Consider the following 24462-nt stretch of genomic DNA (forward strand, 5'->3'; position numbering starts at 1 on the left):
TTGTAAAGATGGAAAGTTTGTGAGCAGAATACAAATCATATTATTTCACTCACATATCAAATGACAATTTTGTCAAGGTTCAACAGAGATGTTTAAATTGGCATTTATAAACCCCATTAGGTAATTCATAAGTAAACAAACTAAGAAGAATTAGATTAATCTGGGTTCTGGGACATTTTCGCATTCAATTAGCACGTCTCTAATTCACCCTTCTCTTATTAGCACAACACAACAAGCTCTTTAAACAACTTTTATCAAATTCCATCAAGTCCATTATATAACATTCTGTCATACAAAATGCAGAAACCATATAAAAGTATATTCTGCATCAAGGCAGGTATTAAAAAAAGCCCCATATCCACCTTTTTCCTGAACGCAGAAGTGTTCCACGATTCGCCTGTTTTCAATTTCCAGTCTCCAGTGTTTTTGCTTGCATCGATGTATATTCTTTGCGAGTATTGTGATGTTTAAAGTATTACATTTGTAAACATTTTCAAAAACACGTGGCTTTAAAGTGCTAATACTTCAGAGAGTCGAGATGACCGTTTTTTTTACAGTGCCTCACCTGAGTATGTAGATGCCATGAAGCGATGATCAGAGATTTGTTTAGTTGATATCATTAATTACTTTGAGTTGTTATGCCAGCCAACAACTGCACAAGTTGAGCCTGAAATTAATTTTACACTTAACATGTTCTCCATCTGAATTGCTTGTTTTGGTAGTTTTAACATTGTGTCTCAAGACCAGAAACAGAAAACTGGCAATTAGAATGATCATGGCACTGCCCAGTGGTTGCTCAGGAAAACTGGATACACACAATTTTTAGTCTAAACTCACTATAATATGATCCATTATGGACATTTTAATTTAGTTCTTCTGTAACTGCACGTACTCAGCAATAGTGCAGCTCATATAGAGAATGACTGATGAATGGACTTAATGGTGTAAAATCCAGTTTTCTTTTCTTTTTGTTGCAGGTCAATGCAGCCTCAGAGACTTCAATCATCAAAATCTACACGGTTCTCAAAACTATCGTCACAAAGTTTAAGGTAAACTAAACTTACTCACAATACATTAACTAACAAATGGTATAAAATTAATTGAAAAGTTATGAGAACACTGACAGAAATGTACAATAGGTGCCTAAGCACCTTCGATGCATGAGAACAAAACATCCATCTGTACATTTTCCATACCTGCTTATCCTATGTAGAGTCGCGGAAAACGGAACAGTCAATAGTGTAGCATAATCAGAGCATGTGCATTCTGTACAAATGTATTTCATAATTATTTAACATTTTATATTGATGCATTGATTTTCTCTTTGCTTGCTAAGCCTTATTATAATTACTAAGTTTTATATTTGTGAATATTGATCTGGGTATTTTACTCTATGTAATTTTATAAATGTAATTTTTAAACTTACAGCAATGATTTTCAACCGGCTGAAGTCATAAATACTTTTAAATCTAATCAGAGGAAGAAGTTTCAGTGTTTGTGTGAAGGAACAGCAAAGCAGGGAATCCCAACACTCCTGAATGAGATCTACACTGAGCTCTACATCACAGAGGGTGAAAGTGGAGAGACCAATAATGAGCATGAGGTGAGACAGATTGAGACACAATCCAGGAGAACAGCAACAGAGGACACGGCAATCAAATGCAATGACATCTTCAAACCTTTACCTGGACAAGACAAACCCATCAGAACTGTGCTGACAAAGGGAGTCGCTGGCATTGGAAAAACAGTCTCTGTGCAGAAGTTCATTCTGGACTGGGCTGAAGGGAATGCCAATCATAATGTTGACCTCATATTTTCAATTCCTTTCAGAGAGCTCAATTTGATGAAGGACAAAAACTACAGTCTTTCGGATCTTCTTAATGTCTTCTTCCCAGAAACAACAGAAATGTAAATGTGCAGTGATACATATAGGGTTTGCTTCATTTTTGATGGTCTGGATGAGTGTCGGGTGTCTCTGGATTTTCATAACAATGTGAAATTGTGTGATGTCGCTGAATCAGCCTCAGTGGACGTGCTGCTGACAAACCTCATCAGTGGGAATCTGCTTCCTTCTGCTCTCATCTGGATCACCTCCAGACCAGCAGCAGCTGATCTCATCCCCTCTGAGTGTACTGATCGAGTGACAGAGGTACGAGGATTCAATGACCCACAGAAGGAGGAATACTTCAGGAAGAGGATCAGAGATCAGAGTCTGGCCAATAGAATCATCACACACCTGAAGTCATCAAGGAGCCTCGACATCATGTGTCACATCCCAGTGTTCTGCTGGATTTCAGCCACTGTTCTAGAGAGATTGTTGAGTGAAGCAAAGAGTAGAGAGATCCCCAAGACTCTCACTCAAATGTACACACACTTCCTGATCATTCAGACAAACATCAAACATGAGAAGGACTACGGGAAGAAAGTGAAAGATGAAGACATGATTCTCAAACTGGGGAAACTGGCTTTTGAACAGCTTGTGAAAGGCAATCTGATCTTCTATGAGGAAGACCTGAGAGAGTGTGGCATTGATGTGACAGAAGCTTCAGTGTACTCAGGACTGTGCACTCAGATCTTCAGAGAGGAGCTTGGGTTGAATCAGGGGAAAGTGTTCTGCTTTGTTCATCTGAGCATTCAGGAGCATCTTGCGGCAGTTTATGCTCACCTCTCCATCACAAACAACAACACAAATGTGTTTGACCAAATTACCCAACCGGGACTATACTCTAGATTTTTGTCCTGGGTGAAACATATTTCATCAAATCAAGTTTTAATATATGAGCAGTACCAGCGAGCAGTGGATGAGGCTTTACAGAGTAAGACTGGACATCTGGACCTTTTCATTCGTTTCCTGCTGGGTCTCTCACTGTATTCCAATCAGATTCTCTTACAAAAAATACTAAAACTGACAATCTACACAAACCGCCACAACACAAATGTAATCGCTAAATACATCAAACAGAAGATTGATAAGAATCCCTCTACAGAGAAATCCATCAATCTGCTCCACTGTCTGAATGAACTGGGTGACGATTCTCTAGTGCAGAATATCCAACATTATCTACAAAATAGAAGAAATGAAGGAACCAAATTCACCTATTCGCAGTGGTCAGCTTTAGTTTTTGTGTTGTTATGCTCAGAGCAGAAAATAAAACATTTTAGTCTGACAGATTTGATGAGAACTCACAATGCAGATGAAGTTCTTCAGAAGCTGTCGCCTGTGGTTAAAGAAACCAGATCAGTTCAGTAAGTAACAGTAACTCAGAACAGTCATTACACTATCAAAACACTAGATTTACATTTACTTTCAGCAGCTATTTCAAGTGAATACAATAAACATCTCCCAACCAACAAAACATCACTGTATTGCAGATCATGGTTTCAAGTATTAAACAGTAATTCAGTTTAGACGTAATAATAAAATCTGCCAAATAAGCAAGAGAGGAGCAGAGAGGAAGCAAGAGAGGAATTAGCACGATTAGAAGAGCTGGCATAAGTTTTATTAAGTGTTTGACACAGTGCAGCGCTGCCCCGACCTGTGCAATGCATACTGGTTAGACATTTTGTCCAACTTTCAGAGTTTGAACTCTGACGACAGCAGGCAAATCACACCATTCGGTAAGGGGAGGTGGACTTGAAGTTAAACACACCTATTATCTCAGTGTTAAGAAATAAAATGGAGAACAGGGCCTTGAACTTGCTAATGACGAAATAGTGATAATAGCAAATTTTGTCCAAATGACTAAGTTCAGTCATGAGACCTGACACAAGCTAAATGGTAGGGCTGCACAATTAAGACAAAAATCATAATTGACTAAATTAACTATTGACAAAACCAGTTTTAATTCGAAGCCATTATCTGTATTGGTATCTGTATCTGTTCATATGATAAAATGATCTGTATCTGTCTCTGTATTCTGACAGATCCAGGTGAGGGCGTGGCTTAAACTGGAAGTGTGTCAAAACAAAATGAAATGCCCATTTTTAAATGTTACTCTTACGTTTATAGTTTCTATTAATAAAATATGCCTTGTATATGCCTTTTCATAATAATAGCCTAATAATAATAATTATTATTATTATTAATAATAATAATATTATTATACAACTATTATTTAAAAAATATTATTTAATTCTTTTTTTTTTCTTACCAGATGAAGCTGAATTTGTAGGCTACATTAACTGTGGAATATGTTTTGGTTTCTCCTGGTATTTCAGATATTATTATCTGCATGAAACCATTTTTGTTTGTCTGTGCATGTATAACAACATTATTCTGAAGGCAGGAGGTGTCAAGCAAAATGTGAAATGTCAAGCACACGTTGCAGTGACTATTAAATATGAATTCAAACATTAATAGAAAGGAAAATAAAATCAATATAGCCTACAACCAGGTGAAAGTCTATCAGGAATTTGTACGATTAGACACCATCACAATAATAATAATGTTAGATTTATATAGCGCCTTACCACAGGTTGCACAGTTTAAAGAAGAAGAAAAAAAAAGACTTATCATATTTCAATTTCTTGTTTTACATAAGGAGGAATATTCCTAATAGATGAAAACTCTACAGAGCATTTAATCTTTTTTTTCAGAATAAAGTCAACCAGAAAATTTCCTTATTTGCTTATGTAGACATAAATGTGGTCAACTTTAAAAGACAGCTAGATGGGCTCCGACGTGAAGTCATCACTTCAGGTCAGGAATTTAACATCACGCTCAGGTTTAGGCTACAAATGAATACATGAGAATCACGTGTGAATCGTATGAAGTGGAACGTGTATATGATGATGTATCTTAGTTAATGTTACACTTGATAAGCTCCAGACGTGCACAATTAACGGAGACTGCAAACAGAGTCGAGACCACGCCCATCCGTTCTGAAATCACAATGTGCACATTGCCATTCATAAGGTCTACACTTTAGAAATATTGGTTGCACAGATTCATAAATTCTTTGTAATTTTATATAGGTTTATTTAAAATGTCGCTTTATCCTTGTGCCTCTAGGATAATCAATCATACGAATATTTTTTATATTATTCAGATGAATCCGTTATATCTGCTAGCACTCATGTTTGTAGCCTGCTAGCCTGCTTAGCATTGCTTATCTTTCTATTTTCAGCATTTAATCTTTAATCTCTCCTATTTTTTCCCGCTTTTATACTTTTTAATGCGATACATAAAGGTTCATTTTACCGCGCACACCCACCTTTCCACTTTTATCGTGATTAAACTGCATGCTTTACAGCACACATTTTTTTACATGGATGATTGCATCAATCTCAAACCACCGGTGATCAGGAACCACCACAACAACAACAATTATGTGAGGGATTCACATCGGTCTCAAACCCCCGCTGATCAAAAACCACCACCACAACAACAATAAACAACTGCGGTAAGTCATGACATCCGCTCATATTATCACTTCATGCATTGCATACCACATGTTTACTATAGCTTCTTTTGTCAACAGTGAGGAATTCACATGTGATAAATGTAAGGAATTAGGCAGGATGACGGAGAAGGTTAATGAGTTAGAGACATGCATCCGAACACCAGTGTAGGTCAGTGAGAAAGAGAAACTGGTAGATACTGTTTCGGATGAGGTAGTACAGCGATAAACACACACACTTTGGTTCCAGCTGTACAGCCCCTGCAGCAGGGCGTTTGGGTGACATCTTGGCAGCATACTCATAGGGAAAAGTGACACCACTCTCCCATTCCTGTTAGAATTTCCAGTTGATTCTCCTCACTCAGTGATAAACCCACTGAGAATCATGTGAAAAGCGCTCTTTTGACTCTATTGTAAGGAACGTGGAAATAGAGACTCCTGCCACTATTGTTAAATTAATTTTGGGTGCCAGAGCATCTGACATCAGATCAAATTTACAAGTGCTGGCTAATGCTAAACGTAGATTTTCTAAGACTGTTATTCATGTCGGCACTGACAATGTCCGGTTTCACCAGTCGGAGATCACTAAAGATAATGTTAAAGAGGTGTGTGAACTTGCAAAAACGATGTCAGACACTGTAATATGCTCTGGCCCTCTCCCTGCTCGTCGTGGTGACGAGGTTTATAGTAGATTAGTGTCACTGAAAGGATGGATGTCTGAGTGGTGTCCGGAGAATAGCATAGGATTTATAGACAATTGGAAGAATTTTTGGAGAAGACCTGACCTGCTAAAGAGAGACAGACTCCATCCCTTCAGGGAAGGTGCCACTCTCCTCTCTAGTAATTTGGCTCATAGACTTAATAGTGATAGTATTTGACTAACTGGGGCCCAGGTCAGGAAGCAGACAAACTGGTTAATCCGAACGTCTGCTAGCTGCCTTGAGACGTCACACAGGTCACATAAACTACAACACATAGAGACTGTATCACCTAGATATCATATAGAGAGTGTCTGTTCCCTGAACTACCAAACACAAAACTCTCACTAAATAATTTAGAAAAAAATTCATTGATGTCAATCTTAAAAAAAAAAAAAAAAAAAAAAAACTGAAGATAAACATCATATAAAAGCAGGGCTACTAAACACTAGATTGCTTTTATCCAAATCACTAATTGTAAATGAAATTATTACAGATCATAGTTTGGATTCACTCTATTTGACTGAAACCTGGATTAAAACATGCATTTATTCGTTTAAATGGGTCTACCCCCTCTGGTTATTGTTATAAACATGAGCCTCATCTGAAAAGTCAACGAGGAGGTGTTGCTACAATTTTCAGTGATATTTTCAGTGTTACTCAAAGGTCTGGATATAAGTTTAATTTTGATAATGACTGATAATGCTTAGTGACATCGTAAGATATAAATAAAAAATATTTGTCTTTTGTTCTTGCAACAGCATATAGACCCCCAAGGCCATATTCTGAATTCCTTTAAGAATTTGCTGATTTTCTGTCAGATCTAGTGGTTGGTGTGGTTAGCGCTTTAATTGTCAGTGACTTCAACATCCACATAAACTACGTTTCCATCCAAGGATTTCTGACAGTTTTAGTGCATCAAAATAAAGCCGATGGAAACGCAAATTATTGCTAAAATTTCACAAGTGTCGACATAATATTTTTCCGTTTAACTCACATTTAACGCATAAACTCTATGTCAATGCTTCAGATGTCATGAAAAACTGGTTTGGAAACACTTTTTGTCGAGAAAATTGACAGTAATGCAAAAATTTAGTGTCACATGACAGAATTTACCTCAATCGTTAGCCTGTGTAAATCACGACAACGGTATACATCCTTGAAAGCCAATTTATTGTACGTGATTATGGATTGATCTTAAAGGCATAGCACAGATCCGATGCTGCAAACATGACACTTCCAGTGCCAACACAAATATCTCGTATCATGCCCATCGACAAGTGCACGGAGAACAAATGAATGGCCACTGTTTGCGATTAATTTAATCACGGAAGACATCGGTTTATTTATTAAATTTGCTTTTCCACACCATTCAAAATAATAGACGGCAGTCATGGAATTAGCTCACAGTACAAAAACTTTTCTGTGCGCAAATGAAAAATAAATACACAATACTAGGAGAAAAGTACCAGTGTGCTTTTTTTGGAAATAACATAGTCCAATTCTATAAAATTATTGTTTATACTTTTGAAAAAATGCTGGCAAAATCCTCTGTATTAAATATTTTCAATCTAACCAGCTTTAACTCTGATCACATTTGCTGAGCTTCTTCAGAAAATGTCAATTGCATTATGATGCTAAATTAATTTTAGATGACAATCAAGTTCAGTTTGTTGTTAAAAGTTGCTGGACAAATATGTGGGACATAATGCAGTTTTGATGGCGATGCTTTAGATTAGATGATTGTTCAAAACGGCCTATTGAATATCAGGAATGTATCATATGTAAACCCTGAAATACACAGGATAACTTTTTCTTTAATAGCTGTGCACACAGCATACACATCGATGGATGGTCCTTATACTAAGACCGAAAGATTCCCCCACTACTTGGTGCAGGTTGCCAGCTTGAACAGGGCCATGACGATTCGCTTTCAGGTCGGAACCGGTGGCAACCTGCGATAGGCGCAGCATCAGGACCAATATTACAGTCCTATCAGAAGGGCACCTGTTCCCTTTTGATTGCAATTATTTGTGAAATTAAAATGACAGTAAGCTAGCTATTGTCTCAAAACTCTCCCCATTTTAACAAAAATAGGGACATCGGGGAGGCAAAAGGTAAACAATTAGTGATAAACACACATTTCTGTATGGAAACGGCTTAAGGGGAGATTTATTTTGCGATAAACTAAAACTTATGCGACAAAGTGTTTTTTTTTAGGCATGACGTCATCACGCACACCACTGTTATCGATAAAAGAACAATTGAATGGAATCAGGCAGATTTGATTTGTAATGCATTACTTGGTGGATGTCCTACAGGTTTAATAAATACAATTCAGCTGGTTTAAAATGCAGTGTTAAAATGAGTGTTATCTAGAACCAAGAAATACGATCATATCAGCCCCATTTGATCTGTTACATTGGCTATCTGTTAATTTTCGTATACATTTTAAAATTCTGTTAAGTACTTACTAAGCTTTGAATTGTGTAGCTCCAAAGTACTACAGTGACCTTCTATCATGCTATAATCTATCATGCTCACTACAATCACAAAACTCCGGCCTGTTAACAATACCGAGAATATCAAAATCCACAAAAGGAGATAATTTTCATATTTGTCTCCTAAACTATGGAATAGTCTTCCTAGCAGTGTTCGGAACTCAGACACACTCATTTTAAGTCAAGACTAAAAATGTATCTATTCAACCAGGCATACACCTTATTTATCCCTCAGTTCATAGTTATGCTGCTTTAGTTAGGTCTTCCGGAACCGAAAACACTTCTCTTATTCTTTAAACCTACCAAAAAATGAATGGAATCTATGCTAACTTTATTCTATTTATTTCCCTGTCTAAACCTCTGTATTACATCCTGAGGTTACCAGAGTCTGCCAGATCCATCTCTGGTCCTGCCTGATGTCTGACTCCCACTGTGTCGCTCAGTGATGATGACCAAATGCAGCATGTGCCAGCCAGACTTTACTTCAGTCTACTAAGATGGACTTCACAGAGTCTTGAATTGATTCAAACTCAAAGACATGGGATTCTTCATGAACCACTGTCTGACGCATGGGCTCATTCGACTGTGATGCTTCTCACTGAATGAGATCTATATCAACTTGGTCAAAGGAGGGACAACACTCTCTTAAACTACATAGAAAATGAATTGACCTCTAATATCGGTCAAAATCAAAGGACAATGCATCTACGTGTATTTCAGTTTATTCGGGATGATTTCAAGGACTTTAACACTAAAACTTATAGTTCATACAAAATTATTTTGTTTAATCAATGACCCACATCACTTACTTAGTTTACTGATTTTAACCACTTATAGTTATAAGTTACTGTAATTGTCTGTAGACCTCCGAGACAGGATTGTATCGAGGCACAGATCTGGGGAAGGGTACAGAAAAATGTCTGCAGCATTGAAGGTCCCAATGAGCACAGTGGCCTCCATCATCCGTAAATGGAAGAAGTTTGGAACCACCAGGACTCTTCCTAGAGCTGGCCGCCTGGCCAAACTGAGCGATCGGGGGAGAAGGGCCTTAGTCAGGGAGGTGACCAAGAACCCGATGGTCACTCTGACAGAGCTCCAGCATTTCTCTGTAGAGAGAGGAGAACCTTCCAGAAGAACAACCATCTCTGCAGCACTCCACCAATCAGGCCTATATGGTAGAGTGGCCAGACGGAAGCCATGCCTGGAGTTTGCCAAAAGGCACCTGAAGGACTCTCAGACCATGAGAAACAAAATTCTCTGTTCTGATGAAACAAAGATTGAACTCTTTGGCCTGAATGGCAAGCGTCATGTCTGGAGGAAACAAGGCACCGCTCATCACCTGGCCAATACCATCCCTACAGTGAAGCATGGTGGTGGCAGCATCATGCTGTGGGGATGTTTTTCAGCAGCAGGAACTGGGAGACTAGTCAGGATCGAGGGGAAAGATGAATGCAGCAATGTACAGAGACATCCTTGATGAAAACCTGCTCCAGAGCTCTCTGGACCTCAGACTGGGGCAAAGGTTCATCTTCCAACAGGACAACGACCCTAAGCACACAGCCAAGGTAACAAAGGAGTGGCTCCGAGACAACTCTGTGAATGTCCTTGAGTGGCCCAGCCAGAACCCGATTGAACATCTCTGGAGAGATCTGAAAATGGCTGTGCATCGACGCTCCCCATCCAACCTAATGGAGCTGGAGAGGTTCTGCAAAGAAGAATGGGAGAAACTGCCCAAAAATAGGTGTGCCAAGCTTGTAGCATCATACTCAAAAAGACTTGAGGCTGTAATTGGTGCCAAAGGTGCTTCAACAAAGTATTGAGCAAAGGCTGTGAATACTTATGTACATGTGATTTTTTTTCGTTTATAATTTTTTTTTTTTAATAAATTTGCAAAGATTTCAAACAAACTTCTTTCATGTTGTCATTATGGGGTATTGTTTGTAGAATTTTGAGGAAAATAATGAATTTAATCCATTTTGGAATAAGGCTGTAACATAACAAAATGTGGAAAAAGTGAAGCGCTGTGAATACTTTCCGGATGCACTTTATGCTTATAATGTAATACCACATTCAACCACTGGATACTCACCACATTACTTGCTGTTTGGAGTCAACCTGCATCTTCCAGTAGGTGCACTGCTAGGTCAAGAGCAAACTGTGGACAGAAAACATGGTTGGTTAGTGATTAACCAAGACAGAGAGAAGCTCATGAAAAAGTCAGGGAATTTGATGAACAAAAGGCTGCAGAGAGACTTGCCCCTTTTATTGGCAAGGTCTATAGCCCTGTTAGGGATGTGGGTCAGCAGGTATACTTGCGTTACAGACCTTTTTGTAGGAACAAAATACAGGATTCATGGGGACCTGCTGTATACAGTGTCATAAATGTGCAGGGTACCACACATATGATTGAGCCTCTTGAGGGTGGTCCTATAAAGAGAGTCCATAGAGTTGTCTTGCGCCCTTATGTTAACTCTGTTCCTGAGCCAGAAGTGACTGAAACCCATTTTCCCACAACACCACTATCGAGGGGAGAATCTGTTTCTGAGCAGGTTGAAGTTGTGCATTCTGATCCTGATATTGTTGTGCTAGAAGAGGTCACATATCCTAGTCTGCAAGGGACAGAGAATGTGCCTGGCACAGCTCCTAGGGTGTCTGAACACTGGCACAGCTCCTAGGGTGTCTGAACCAGAGATTAAATAGCCTGTATCTGCACCAAGAAGAACTAAATGAGCCAATCCTGGCATACACTCAAACAATGAGTCAAAATCAGTATGCAATGCTGTTTTACTCAGTCCTAAAGTCTTCTCTCAGGTGTTAACAAGCCTGCATAGTGTGTTCTTTAGAGAAGGTTTTAAAGAAGTGAAAAATATGTATTAAATCATCTGGGGCAATGACTTTTCACAGGGGAGAACGTAGCCAGGTGGAGAGATTTCTTGTAATTTAACTCTAGTCATAAATTGGATGTGGCCCCTTAAAGACCAGAGTTTTGCACCAGAGTTTTGCGACACCTGCTTTCAGGCACTCTCTCATGTTGGAGCCATGGGGGCGGGCATTGTTTGGGAGAGCTCCTGGTTTTGTTCGTCATTTGAGGGTTCTTTGGGTGAATGTCAAATTTAGCACAAAATGTTGTTGAGTTGCATTGAATGTGTGTTCAGAGGAGTTGGATGTTGAAGTTGGGTGTTTGTTGTGGATGGTTACTGAGGGATGCATGTGGATTACATGTGTGTAGTTTGACCACGTTTGGTGCACACGTGCAGGAACTGGGTAAGTGGATTTGGTACTGATCATGTCTTGTTTGGTGGTTTGTAGCCCAGAGTGTTTTCTAATTGGGTGGGCAAGTATAGTGAGAATTTTATTGTTTTGGACTGTTGTACATGTCCTTGAAGCCTGGTTGGAAATGCACGGAATGATTTGAGTGATTTGGGCATGAGTTTAATGCATAAAATACTGTGAGTGTTTAAACATGTGTTTAATGCATAAATTCTGTGAATGTAATAAGCATGTATTAAGGTAATGTATGCTGAAGCATATGGGTAGGCAAATGCCCTATTTTTATTTTAGTTTGACATTAGCCTCTACCGTATTTCATTATACCCTATTTCTTTCTACTGAGATACATAGTGCTCATTGAGTCACATTTTCTTTATTATTATTTTTTTTAACCAATATGGCCCCATCGATCGCTGTCCTTTTTCAGCAATCAGAATAAAAAAATTTTAGTCACCATTTACTTTCACTGAATGGAAAAAAGATGCAGTGATAGTGAATGGTAACTAACATTCTGCCTAAAATGTCCTTTTGTGTTCCTCGGAAGAGAGAAATTCATATGGGCTTGAGTGTCAGTAATGATAACAGAAGGGGGGACATACATGACTCAAGAATGAATATACTCAGAGAGTGATTAGTTAATTTTGTCGTGGTAGCGCATGCGCAAAACCCGTGCTCGTGTTTCGTTCATTTGACTTGGGACAGGTTCTATACAATAGGTTCCATACAGTAAACAGAAATGATTAGTTCACCTCCTGAGTCTTTGGGCATGAGTCTTTGTTAATTTGACACATGACAGCCATATAGGTACTCACTGGATCTGTACAGGAAACAGAATTGATAAGTTTACTTCTCAAGTTGGTCTTCGTGTATGAGTTTTTCGTTCATTTAACATGTAACAGCTGCACAGACTCTGTATAAAGCTGTTCAGCCATGACGTCAATATGTTGGCGAACCCGGAAATCTAATTTGCCATGGGTTCCTTCTGGATTTTCCTATGGGTTTTTTGTAGTAGGGTTTTTCAACTTATGAGTATTACTTGACAATACTTGGACATTTTGTTCTACAACATAAATTTCACATTCATACCAAAAGTCTTGATGAATTACATTTCATCAACCTGAAAACACTGTTATTTAACACTTCACAATAATTGCTGTAATCTCTCTGCTTTCAAGGTTGGAGTATTGTGGTGTCACATACACAGGTTGTGGAGCTCTGGCTTCAGCTTTGGGTTCAAACCACTCAAACATTTTAGAACTGAATCTGTCTAGGAATAATCTAGGAGACTATGGATTGGTGCTGCTCTGTAATGGACTGCAGAATCCTAACTGTAAACTGAAGATTCTGAGGTAAGATCATCTAATCTCACAGTATGATCTGGTGTTTTGAATGTTTAACAGTCACTCTGATACAGTATTCAACTCATTTTTGGAGGAGCTACATTTTTAAATTAAGCTAATTGAAAATTCAGACATAATTTACTAATTGCTTTATTTATTACTTATTTGTTCATTGTTTTGTTTGCATCGGGACATAAAGGGTTCAAGGTTTCAGAATGTCAGAGTTGCAGCTCAAAAAAAGGGAAAAGCACCATAAAAATGATTATAAAATACAATTCATGTGATTTGTTCGCTGTATTACACATCTTCCGATGCAGTGTGATGGCTTTATGTGAGAAACAGATCCAAAATTAAGTTTATATGAAGTAAACAGCATCCCCACCCCCATCATAAACACTCAAATTGTCGCATCAGCAAGCGCTATGCCAGCTCTGACGTCAATGGTGTCAAGTGCTATTGGCTCTAGCATGTCTTGTGACCAATTGTGACATTCTGAAATGTGAATGTTTTTGAATTTTTGAATAAGATGTGACTACCTTCACCAAGAGGAAGATTGTCAGCTATTAAAACCTTTAGTTTCACTTGGTTTCTCACACGGAGCTGTAGTATGGTTTTAGAAGACTTTAAATGTATCATGAGTCATTTGGAATACTTTTACAGTGATTTTTTGTCTTTTTTAAATAAATTATTGTGACTGTACTCTTTTATATGGTTGGTTAGTTATATTGTTGTTGTATTATTGGTTAAGGCATGGGGTGGGGTTAGCTGTTCAAAAATATCTATATAATAGCATAAAGTAAAAATACAGTGATTAAATTTAAGTGTTTGTAAATCTGTAACTTTATATTGTTTTAAAGTGCTAGGTTTAGGAATGGGGTTGGGTTAGGGGATCTAAAATATCAAAATGACAGTATAATGTAACTAAATTTACAATATTCAAAATATATGTGATGAAACATTGCAGTTAAATAAGCTTGATGAATCCGAAGATTATCGAGCTTATGATGGAATTGTCTGAACTGAGGTAAAAACAGCATAACAAGGATGTTTTCATGATGCAGGCAAAAAGCCGCTACAGTGACATCTACAAAACAGCTTTCTGAATATGTCTCCCATTGGTCAAACAAAGATTTAGTCCCACACCAACTCACTCCGAGTAACGTTGTTGGGGCGGGCCTAAGTGGGTTGCTCAAAACAAACAGAGCAATCTTCATAGCGCCATAGAAACACAGTGCTTACAGTTTTTAAGAAAATTAACCTATGAATGGCTTACTTATAGTTGTTTCTGCATTTTAAGCTGGGATAGGAAGAAGTATTTTAACACAGAAAAAGTCACATACAACAGCTTTAAGTGTGACTAAAGTGTCCAAATAAAATTGAAGCATTGTTCTGTGCAGGTTGTGGGAATGTGGTGTCAGAAAAAAGGGCTGTGCTGCTCTGGCTTCAGCTCTGAGATCAAACCCCTCACACTTGATAGAACTGGATCTGTCTAGGAATAAACTAAGCAACTCAGGATTGCAGCTGCTCTCTGCTGGACTGAAGAATCCTCGATGTAAACTGGAGATGCTGTGGTAAGAACATCTCTTAGGCTAAGCAGAATACAGCAGAATATGGTTGTCAGTACTGTTTAAAGTGCTTGGTATGTTTTTTTCACATTTCTGATTTTTAATAGCTGTCAATATCAGCTGCATGATTACTCAAAAAGCATTGAGTAATCATGCAAGCAGATGGTCAAAACAATGCCTTTACAGTCTTCCAAACTGTCAGTGAAGTCAATCCAAAGAGGCCAGGTACAGTACATGACTTTAGGCCAAACTGTTCTGATGTTGTAACCAAATATATACATTTTTGTGATTTTAGACCTCACCTGTCTCAATACTTCAAAGCATCACCAAGATGTTAGTGGTAGCCATCACTAAATTCGTTTAAGCATAACTTTGAAACAATGGTGAAAAAAAAATATTAATTCAGTTTTTTGAGGCTTGGTCTAAACACCATCTGATCCCATTTTTAGTAAGAGGTACATTAAATAACATTCATCGGAATCCACAATGATGACCATTCTAGTGGGCAGGGATGAAAACAAATGGGTTAATACTGAACGAGGAGATCTATAATAAGATATGAATATTCTTTGTGAAACACATAGGTATATACAATTATTTAAACGCTTGTAAAATGCGATAGCGTCTCCAGTGGCCAATTGTTTTCACATTTTGCACAGACCTCTTGGGCCAAGAGACAAATAGGCCTACCACATTTCATTTCGATCTGTCTTTTTTAAGCTTGTCAAAATATGACATGGGGCAAAATGATTCATCATGACTCAAGGAATCATAGGAAAAAAATATTTTGGTTACAGTTCAAGAGTTAAGGACCAAAATGTGAATTGTATTTGTTTTGTTCACTGTAGCACCCCTCTTTGGCTGATCGGGGTGAGTTCATGCACCTGAGTAGTGACCAATAGCACTACCATACCTGAAAGTCTCAAGTCTCTAGGCCTTACGGTTTGTTCTCCACGATCAGTTTTAGTGGAGAAAAAAATGATAAAAGCGAAACCCTACATTTACAATAGGGTTTCAGCCCTTCGGGCTTGAACCCCTTATTAATAAATACTAACATTGAACTGAGAGAGTAAAGAGTATGTCATTGTTCCCTGCAGGTTGAGGAACTGTGGTCTCACAGATGAAGGTTGTGGTGTTCTGGCTTCAGCTCTGAGATCAAACCCCTCACACCTGAAAGAAATGGATCTGTCTGAGAATGAACTAGGAGATTCAGGATGGAAGCTACTTAATGATCTAAAGAAGGACCCATATTATGAACTGAAGGAACTGTGAGTAGTGTAATTTAAAAAAAATGTATAATAAATTTCATCAACTGAACAATAACTTATAAACTAGAAATATGTTAAATGTTTTTCTGCTACTTTTGAATAAAATGTTGTTCTCTAACAGGCATCTTATGTGTGTATATTTTCTCAGAAAAAAACAAACAAGGACCTCACATTATGCTCCACCTTTTCACAGCCCATTACTGTAGGTGTCTGAACTTTTTTCTTTAAACATTTCTTTGCTAATTTTGGGCAAAAATATGCAGAATGGATTTCAACATGACAAATATGTTAAATTGACCTGAAAGTACTACTGTACATTCTTATCTTATCTTAAAACATGATCAAATTAACTAAAATAATTAACACAAAAGGGGCAGGCAATATGTAGAACTTTGTGAAAGATGGGTGTTCTAATTCAGCCAAAATTTGCAAAGTTTTGCAGGTGCAGATTCTGATTGGGCCTGCTAATGATTATATGAATTAGGGCTGGGCAATACATAGAATATTAGCAATATTATCGCAAATAATTTTTCTGATGATATAAAATTAGGAAATATCGTGAATATCTTCTAATCTTAATTTTCTAAAGATGGCTCCAGTAGGCCAATTTCACTCTCCCTTTTTATCTTACAAGTATGACAGCTTTAAGACAAGAGATGTACTGATGGGGGAGGGTCTGTTTACACATTATTAGCAAAATGGTGACAGCAAGCAACACAGGTGTGGAAAGAGACATGAGAGGTGATGATGATTTAGTCCCCCAAAAGAATGCACAATCTGTAATATGGGGATGGTTTGGTTTTAAAGAAACAGACACTGAATGAAATACAGTCTTTTGCAAGCTGTGCAAGAAGAAGATAGCCACAAAGTTTGGTAGCACAACCAATCTCTTTCACCACCTCAAGCAACATCCTGTGGCGTACGAGGAATGCATGAAACTCTGCGGGCCATCGCTTGCCTCGGCCTCTTCTTCTGCCAAAATTTGGTGGGCCTTCTGTCCCAAAACAAGCAAAGCTGGTTGAATCATTCTGCTACGGTGTACCATATGTGAAAAATAGTAAGAAGTGGGAAGAAATTACATCAGCGGTTACGTTTCCCATAACCAAAGATATGATACCAGTCAGGTCTGTGGAAAACATTGTGTTCAAGCGGCTGCCAAAGACAATCGACCCCCGAAATATAGCTCAGGAAGCACTCCTGAAACTGTATTTTAAAATTTGCGAACAGCTGTCACAAAAGTTATCTCGGATAATACAATTCGTGACCACTTCCGACCTGTGGATGAGCCGAACCTACAAACCCTACCTCAGTCTAACTATACATTTTATTGATGGCTGGGAGCTTAAATCCACTTGTCTGCAAACCAGTTTCCAGAAGGACCTCAATCAAAGAAGAGTCACCTACCACGTGGGAATCCAGGGAACTAATGATTGCTTGTGTCCTGGAGTAAGAACCAGCCATAAGCAAAGTCGTTGCCTCTGATAAAAAGACAAGACATTTGGTTCCTATCTGGTATGACCTTGAGGTGCTGGAGTCTGTTCACAAAGCTCTACGGTCCCTTCTAGATTTCATCGATGCATTGTCAGGTCAGGACTATGTGACAGTTTCCTGTATCAAACCTGTGCTTTCTCTGTTCAACATCAATATCCTTGCACCTCAAGAGGAAGATACTGACCTCACCAAATCAATCAAAAGCTCTGTTTTGGAGTACCTCAGTGACACATACTCTGCTCCTGAGACCAACAGGCTGTTGAACATTTGCTCCTTCACTGATCCAAGCTGTTGACGAGTTAGAGTCCCTACATGCTAAAACTTATTTTGAGCCTGACACTGTGGTGTACACTCCAACAGCAAGTGCAGAAGCTCCACCTGAGCCACCAGACAGTTAAAATAAGTCAGTGGGGAGCTTCTTTAAAGAGGCAGCATCATCATCTTCTTGAAGGGCTTTGTCCCAGAGGGACACCATTGATAAGGAACTGGAAAGCTACTTGCAATCTGAAAATGCTGACAGTGACACAAATCCACTTCAGTGGTGGAGAATCCATGAGGAAAATGTCCCATAATTGGCAAAACTAGCCAGGTAGTACTTATGTGTTCCAGCAACTAGTTTCCCATTTGAGAGAGTTTTTAGTGCCAGTGGAAACATAGTGTCATGCCACAGAGCATCTTTTAAACCAGAAACAGTTGATAGATCATGTTCTTAGCTAAAAACTTTATGAAAAAATGCTTAACCTGTTACCCCAGCTGCATATTGTAAAATGCAATATGTGAATTACTTTGCTCTAAAGAAGCTGACAGAATGCACTTTTTGTACCTGTTTTGCACTCTTTCTTCATATTGTTACATTTAAAAATTATTGAACGTCATTACTTGCGTTCATTTACTTGAAACGATAATCTAATTAGTACTTGAAGTACTATGCACTTAAAGAAACGGATAAATTGCACTTCTTTCTTCTTTTCTTTTCGTATTGTTATTTTGGTTCATTTGAATATGACTGAATATCAATCCTTGTGTTAATTGACATCAGTGTAAAAAGATAATACTGGTATTTCAAGTACTTTCCTCTAAAGAAGCTGGCAGACTGCACTTTGTTTTGTGCCTGATTTGTACCCTTTTCTTCATATTGTTCTACTGGCACATTTAAAAGTGAAAATATAGTACTTGAAATGCTATCTACAAAAAAAAAAAAAAAAAAAAAGAAAGAAGAGTGCACTTTTTGTACCATTTTCTTCATATTTTTATATAGGTACATTTAAATAAATATGATTTAAAAAATATGCCTTTTGTGTTCATTTAGTAAAAAGCAGTAAGTTGTCACTATGTCTAGATACCTTTTTTAACTGTGTGTTGATTTTGCAGTAAACATTTTGTATGTATTTTGAAACGATAGCTGTTCTATCCAAATGTTTTTTTTTGTTTTTGTTTTTTCATGGGGGGCAAAAGAAAATCACCTTTTTAAATGATTCCAGAGCAAAATGCAAAAATATCTAGATAGACAGTACATCTAAATATCGTCAAAAGTTTGAAAAATATCGAGATATAATTGTTTTTAGCTATATCGCCCAGCCCTAATATGAATATCATTTTCAACTTTTACAGTTTTTGTTGATAATCAGTATTGAACAAAATTGTAGTGGACATCACATTTAAGCTTTTAATAAATCTCAATGGTCATACTAGTAGTTTCTTTTTTTTTTTTCTTTTTTTTTTTTTTCTGAAAGGGATCTCCTGAACAGATCTGTAAGCAATTCTGTCCTATACTGCATATGTGACTGTATTTTATTGTTGTACTCACAGGTTTTAGATGTCACTGTGATTTTTTGAGGATCAACTTATTGAGAATAAGGAACCTCTACAGAGAGATGCTCACCCCACAGTGATCACAACCGGATATGTGTGTGAAGCTTTCCCTAATGATCAAATACATCTGCTGAAGTGACTCTGAAACAATGCAACTTTTCGTTTCTTCCACAAAGTGGACATTTGTATTGGTAAAATGTATACTTTTGTTAATTAAAATTATTTTAAATTATGTGTGTTACCAGCAGAGGGTGTCAAAGTTACACATACATTGATTGTGTCTCAACTAGCAGACAAGGATTAACCCCACTATCAGCAGATGGCACCAGAGTGCTTTAAACGAAACTAAACCAGCGTGTGTGTGTGTGTGTGTGTGTGTGTGTGTGTGTGTGTGTGTGCTTGTATAACTGTATCTGTATTAACAAAGTGTATGAGTCTGTGTGAGCCAGTGAAAGTGTATTTTTTTGTTCATATGTGTAGCATTTGTGAGCATATGTGAGATTTGTAGGATTGCGGAATTTCGGCATAAATCATCTACTGCATGGAAATCTTAATACACAAACACACAAAACAATAAAACCTCTTAGGAATTTCTATTCAATGTTCAGAATATTTCTGCCGGAGAGATCAGAAAAAATTCTATTTGATGATTTACTGGCCTGCCGGGCTTAGACCATCTGTTGTAGTGTATTTTTAAAAATTGCATGGATGTGATGTTTATTTGAAGAACAGTGAATTAATTACTCATTCAAATATAAGACAGAAAGATACTAAGGATATGCATCTACAATACAGAACTACACTTTATAGAAACACATTTTAAGGAATAGTCAGTGATCAGTGTTTGTGTAAGAGTGTTTTGAAGGTCAGATTAAACCTGTCTGCTTTAATTTAAACCATGATGTATGCAAACATGTGCTGTTTAAATGAATATTTGGCCCAAAAAATGGTAATTCTTTTATCATTTACTCAACTTTAAACCGTCTCAAACACGTATAATGTTCTTCTGCGGAACACACACAGAGATAATTTGATGGAGATATGAGGTGTTTTGTCGATACAATGCAAGTCAAAGGGGTCCAACACTTCAAGCTCAAAAAAGGGCATAAAGGCATCATAAAGGTAATCCATATGACTTGAGTGGTTTAATCCATGTCTTCTGAAGTGTTACAATCTGTTTTGGGTGAGAAACAGACCAAATTGTAACCTTACTGCAGCTTTAAACACGTCTGTAAAGTCTATCCTTCACAGACTCGTTTTCATTCCTGTCAAAAAATAAATATACTGCTACTCTGAATAAGGTCTATAGCGATCATAATTCTCAACTTGGTGCACTAAGACTTGCCTTAGAAACCTTTGACGCAACAGAAGTGGGCATAAACTGAAATTGACACTTTGGATTATTACTCAATGATGAGTTCTTGATTAATAAACAGTTAACACACACACACACACACACACACACACACACACACACACAGCTAACAACCTAAATACTTAATATAAGTGATGCAACCATTTAAAGTAAACCTGCTGTTTATTTCAGGTCTTTGGCTGCCCTATCCATTCTCCTAGCCACCTCCTTTTGTTGCTAACAAAAACTTAACATCTTGACTTCTGATGTACTCTGGACTGCAAAACATTATTAAACTGAATGGGATATTTTCATTTAATCATTCAGTTAATCCATTTTGATAATTTAATATGTATGCAATATGCAATGATCTAAAAATGACAATGTGTAATCAATGAATAACTGCATTATGAATGTTATTCAATCTGTTAGATATGTTGGAAAAATACAACTTAACTTCTCTATGAAGAATTACAGCCTCTCTCTGTATCTCTCTGTATGACATTTCTGTGAATAACCCAGAAGGATTTGTGTGTGTCGATACTAAAAGAATGATAGAATGTTTTAATAAGAGCAGAGTCACTACCTGGTGCCTGAAAGATGCAGATAATATATGTGCATTAATTAGTGCTAGAAACGAGATGAAACAAATGTATATGTGTAATAATACTCGTGAGATGGGTGTGTGTTGAGGATCAAACGCCTCCTGTTGCAGCGCACACATTTCTCCATCTTACAGGGATGTTTTGTGTAACCAATGACTGTAATAAGGGAAATTATTTAATATACTAATCAAATTAATGCAGAAAGTAATGATTGTTAGTTAATATAAAATATGTAAGCATATGAAGTGATAACAGTGTGTTTTATGCATATAAAGCAAGTTGGGTCAGGATGACCAGCTAGAAGGGAGACAGTGGTGACGAAACTAGGGGGGCATAAGATGTTTTTATTGGATGAAGAGGCCATCGCCTAAAGAGATAAGGAGAACAGAAACTGTATAAAATATGCATGTTCTAAAGTGTAATTTTAGATGCTCCATGGACCACCTCGGCTTTGTTACTCTGTAATAAAAGTCTATTTTTGGAATCAGAACTTGTGCCTCCGAGAAATCTTTGACTCGACTGCGCTTCGATTGCTGTTTTGGGGAATCTGCCACAACAACTGCAGTTTGAGGACATGCGTAGATAGTATCCAAGGAAACAAACAATTTAGACCTGTATATATTGACTGAATCGCTTTGTATAAAAGTGTCTGCTAAATGAAATAATATAATTGTTGAAAAAGGGATCAACAAGAACACGCTTACCATAGATGTTTGTTCGTGAGGAACACCAGAATGGCTGGATGCAGTTAGCTGAGAACAAATGAGATGTTATCTTCATCTTGTATTGCAATGGTCTCATCTAGGAGAGATATTGCCAAAGAAAGGGATTTTATTCATTCAAATTCATTATTTACAAGGCAGTGATGGGTATCTATAGGTCTGGAGAACTTTAGGGGAGAACTTTCTTTTGCCTCATGGTAGCCGTTCCTCTAACATGTAGATGAGCTGTGATTTCCACCAGGAGAAAACCAGATTTCCTGAAACAATTGTTGGAAAAATGTTTACAAAATATAATGAAGGTACTTCTGTAAGAAAAAAAAGCCTGCCGTATAGGCAAAAACTCTGCAGAAGATGCTCACAGAAATCATGGCTTTATTCTTCCATCTCCTTTGTGAGGTCAGTATCAAAATGTGAGTGATCTTTGCCAGCTCAGAACTCACCACCACCATGCTATTGGGTGTTGTGGGTTGTTGCCATGGTTGGTGGTTACCAGGGTCTTCTCGGTTGTTTCTAAGTCATTGCTTGTTGGTTTAAGTCAAAAGAGCCCAGCTGAAGTCTATGACATTCTGCACTCTGGTCTCTGCTTATATGTAAGTCTGTGGGCTATTTCTTCCGGGTTTTTTTATCCACCAGGTAAAAAGCCTGAATCTGATCTCTTAAAAGCACACCTCTTCTCAACCACACAAGTTGAGGGATTATTCATGTCCGTATTACAAATGGTATGAGGCTAGTTGCATGCTTAAGTTTAATACTTAGGGTTAGGAGTTTGTGCAAATCCTTGACCCTATGTAAGAGTAATGGTAATTGTGAAGCTTCCCTTAGCAAACATCACCAGAAAATGTTGTTGTATTACTGTAGAAATACGATAAAGTCAGGATAATAGAAATAGTGTAATAATGTTATGGGAATGTTGTTGAAATGTTATTCTTACAGAACACACTTACAGAGCCAGAATGAATGAATAGATAAAGGAATGAAAGGGTGAAATCATAACTGTGATTAACAATTCCTCAATAATTTACTTTAAAACACCCCACAGTATTACATTAGCTTCAAATAGCTTATAGTTAGTCCCATGTAGCCAGACCTTTGACTAACACAGCAAAGGTCTGGACTGTATTGCATCCTTAATTGGCCAAGGACCGCCACTTAGTCACACCATCGACGGCACTGCGTGACAAAGGGACATTATCCAGTTCATTTTCAATAAGAGCAGAGCGACTTCTGGCGACACGAGCTGTAGTGAACGTTGGCAGTAGAGATCGCCGTGGCAAGCGACAAGACAAAGTCGATAAATTGTTAATTTTATGCAAATGACGAGCGACTACCAATGAGAGTGAAGACAGAGGAGCTCACGTCATCCATCTCTAGGCAGTGAGTGAGATACTGGAGGTGTTTCAAAAATCTACCAGTGCTGAAGAAGTAATCCAAAGTATTTAGATTACATTACTGACCTTGAGTAATCTAATAGAATACATTACAAATTATATTTTACAGCATGTATTCTGTAATCTGTAGTGGATTACATTTCAAAAGTAACCCTCCCAACCCTGATTATATGTCACCACATACATGGATATGGGCTAATAAAATGATGTGTGGAAAACCGTGGCGGCATTCTGAGTGAGTTTGATTCATATATTGATATATCGTTCGTTGTGTTTAATAATATGATGCATTGAGCACTGCTGCAGGTTATATAAAAACACTCTCGCCAGCAAAATAGGCTATTCATTTTTAGAAGCAATAGAACTGATTCCTTGTCAAATTAGAATGACATCTTAGTTTTACCGGCAATATAATCTATAATCAGAATTTCCAAAGCTGCTATGGCTAGATGTACAGTCCACCAATAAGATTAAACCAACAGCAGTAGGAACGCCCACCAGCTTCACAGATCGCAGAGTCTAGTGACACCAAACGACAATATCATTTGGGGCGTGAACGAGGCAGTATAACTATCATGCAGAGATGGGTAGTAACACCTTACTTTAACTCCATTACATTTACTTGAGTAACTTTTTACTTTTAGTGGTTTAAATGTGGGTACTTTTTACTCTCACTCAAGTACATTTCTAATTTAATTTTTGTGCTTTTATATCATTACAATGGGCGGCGTTCCTGCTGTTCCATTACTGGGTTTAATTTTAATTAATGCGTAATTTATTGAGAGATTACTGAATGGGACTTTTACGACAGCAGAGGTTCACACAGCTGCGTGCGCAGTGTGAAGTCCCATGCTGCTTCAAACGCTCAATCATTATTCCTGTCCCAAAGAAACCAAAAATCACAGGAATTAATGTCTACAGACCTGTCGCCCTCATGTCTGTGGTCTGGTGTTGGCCTGAAGAACATCACTGGACCATTTCTAGATCCCTTTCAATTTGCTTATCAAGCAAACAGGTCTGTGGATGATGCAGTCAACATGGGATTGCAT

General features: G+C 37.8%; 1 pseudogene; it reads left to right on the top strand.

Annotated features, from left to right (window-relative positions):
* LOC127429921 (NACHT, LRR and PYD domains-containing protein 12-like) overlaps positions 1-21742 on the top strand; it is a 34797-nt pseudogene extending 13055 nt beyond the window's left edge.
* Positions 21743-24462: the final 2720 nt, after the last annotated feature.

Source organism: Myxocyprinus asiaticus, chromosome 39, assembly GCF_019703515.2.
Source record: "Myxocyprinus asiaticus isolate MX2 ecotype Aquarium Trade chromosome 39, UBuf_Myxa_2, whole genome shotgun sequence".
Taxonomy (NCBI): domain Eukaryota; kingdom Metazoa; phylum Chordata; class Actinopteri; order Cypriniformes; family Catostomidae; genus Myxocyprinus; species Myxocyprinus asiaticus.